The sequence below is a fragment of the Dipodomys spectabilis genome, unplaced genomic scaffold, assembly GCF_019054845.1.
Source record: "Dipodomys spectabilis isolate Male_0828 unplaced genomic scaffold, ASM1905484v1 ptg000203l, whole genome shotgun sequence".
Taxonomy (NCBI): Eukaryota; Metazoa; Chordata; class Mammalia; order Rodentia; family Heteromyidae; genus Dipodomys; species Dipodomys spectabilis.
The window spans coordinates 2,977,159-2,980,221 of NW_024870880.1; the positions used below are offsets into that span (position 1 = coordinate 2,977,159).

At 31.9% G+C, this 3,063-nt stretch overlaps 1 pseudogene; it reads left to right on the forward strand.

The window, feature by feature from the left end:
- Window positions 1-2,253: 2,253 nt before the first annotated feature.
- On the forward strand, window positions 2,254-2,348 carry LOC122122096 (annotated as a pseudogene).
- Window positions 2,349-3,063: the final 715 nt, after the last annotated feature.

The following is a 3,063-nucleotide window of genomic DNA, read 5'->3' on the forward strand; positions in this document are numbered from 1 at the left end:
AGTATTTGTGACTTTTTAAAATGTCCCTTATTAAGTGATGAATTTACTTTATTAGCTAATGTTTGAGGTTGAAATATGGGAGGCTGATCTATTTAACAAATTTCTGGAAGGCACCTACTGAACAACACAAATGGTGCATGGTACTATTTCTACACTTTAATGAATGGTTCAACCTTTTTGGCATTAGTGCTGGGGAAATAAATCAGCTCTATTGTAACTTGCTCCCTACACTTGAAAAACTTGTAATGTCACTAAGTGTCATCTACTTATCAAATGTTATTTGGCAAGTGTTATTTCAAAAAGTTTATTTGAAAAGGAATACACTTTCAGGAGATTAAATGTAGGTTATCATTTGTTTGAGAATGACAACATTTTTATTCCACAGAACCAAGTTGTACTAAAGTACCAGTGTTTTGAAGCACAAACGATCTTCTCAATTAATGTTTTGCTGAATTACATTTGACCTCTAATTCAAGTTTTCCTGGCTTGGCATATCAATCATGGATCTATCCTTCTATGAACTATTTTTTGGGCTCACATATGCTGGGCTGAAATCTTACATTAATCATTACGGGAGGGGTATTAAAAATAATCTTTTGAAACTTTCTGATCTTGTTCACTCATATGGGCTGGTCATCTGTAAATTGAGTTTGAAATGCAGTACTTTCTCTCGATTTTGTGACCTCATCTTTCATTTTAAGTTGCTTTGCATTACACAATTTCTTGTTGCTAATTCTTGTATCTCAAGGAATTGGGGCCCTGAAATATTATAAGAAATGAGAAATTGAGATGGATTTTCAGTTACTTTCTGCTGGCATGTTGCATAGGACTAGGTGAGAAGTTTAGCCCCTGTTATCTGACAATGCAGGTAACTCGGCCATAAGATACTAGGACCCATGGGTCTATAGAAGAATAATGCCTTTTAGATATCATATTACCACAATTAGAGTATAATCTTTAGGAATGCTTCAGAAATATGGAGAAAAACAGTTTGGGGCCAGCGAGTTAAAACAATAAATAGAGCATCAGAGTAGAATCTCTTATAGGTTAGAGGAAAACAACATTGATTTTTAACAATGTGAATTCAGAAGACCACAAACACTTAGAAGGTATCACAAGTTTATACGGAAGGCATTGCATTGATACTTTTTATATTCTAATATATATTCTAAACCTAAGTATTTATATTCCAATTCTATTTATTGGAATAAATAATTATCAATTTATTTGTCAAGTTATCAATTGATTCTAGTAAGTTTCACTGTGTGAAATATAAAATCAGCACATATAAATATAAAATATATAACCATATATAATATAAAAAAGGGCACATGTTTTACATTGTTCTTTTGTGGTTAGGGTATCAAAAGCAACTCTGTTTTAAAGTATTATTCCATTATCTCTACCTCAGTGTTTGGTAGAGTTAGACTTAAACCTTTACATTTGTAGATTTATAGACTGGAAGCAAGAGGAAACTTTACCAATTTAAGGCCTAATAACAAGGAGAAACATATGGACTTCTCCTGGATCTATGAAAATATTTGGTGATAGAAAGGCAGTAGTGTAAGTTCCTGCCTGGTTGGAAGGTAGACAGGCCAGGACATTAAGTAATCATGCATATGAACAATTTTTTCACCTTCTTGGATTTAGCTACTTTTGAAATGGTAGGTATAATGAACAATTATATTTTGATAAAAACCTTCTAGTCTGAACAGTTTTGTCTGAAATGTTCATCTTTCTATGATCCCTTGTAACTAAGATTTGTTTTGTTTAAGTAAGACAATTTACGCTGTCAGGGTAAGATATTCTGGTTGGTCTGAACCTACATAGAAGAAGGATGAAGTGTCAGGTAAACATTTGTGCCAATAATACCTCATTTGGGAAAATTTCAGCTGCAGAAGTTTAGAAGGAGCTCTTATGCAAGGCTTACTTTGAATCCATTAGCTCTACAGAGTTAACTCAGTTGGATAAATAAGAACTTTAAAAAGCCATCCTCTTTGGACCTAGCTAAAAATGCTTCAAAGTATGATTAAATCTAAAATGAAAAAGACTTAAAATAGTCATTGACAAAAGAATTGCAAACGTGAGCATTCGACTCAACAATATAATTATTTTCCATTATACACAGAATTTTAGGGAAATAAGTAGCATTGTTAGGAACATTAAAGTTTCCTTGTTACAAATAGGCACCCAAGGATATAATCTTGTATGAAGATTGCATCATTAACTACCTAAAATTAGAGGACATTACATGCTTCAGAAGCACATACCCAAATTTCAACAATACAGAGATTAACATGGCAATTGCACAGGATGATATGAAAATCTGTGAATTATTCCATATTTTTCATTCTTCAGATGTAAGAAATGAAAAACAATTATTAAAAAGTTGATTACAAAATTAAAAGTGTAACAATACATGTAATTCATATAAATAAAAGTTAGTTTGACATCAGTGAATTAAATCTTCACCTTAGAAAGGCCTTTACATAGCATAATCTTTATAAAACTTTTAAAATTAGACAACATTGTCATTTTATTCTAAAGGAATATACTATAAGGACCTAGTAAAAAAGGAATCTTAAACTGTTTCTGTATGGAATGCAATCTGAAAGGACACATTTATTACTGAACCTATATATTATAAAACAATGTAGTATTCAAAGTCTTATATCTAGGAAAGAATAAAATAGATTATCTGTATTATACAAATAGAATACAGAATATTTTAAAGTATAATTTTTCATATAAGCACCAGAAATATCTTTAGTTGTTTTAGTACTCATTTCAACAGATAAATTAAAATTATTTCTGATTATAAAAAGCAAAAACTCGAGGGGGGACCAAGATGGCGACGGGGAAGTAGGGGAATGCCACAGTTCACCCCAACCAAAAAGAGAGTTGCAGTTCCAACGTTTAATCTCCCCAAGAGACCAACAACAACAAAAAGACCAACATCCAGAGAAAAACAGGAAGCAGAGAAAAACAAAAAATAAAGTTAAAAAGAAGAATTTCACAACAGAGAAGCGTGAAGACCCTACCCCAACGTTTATTGGCCACACA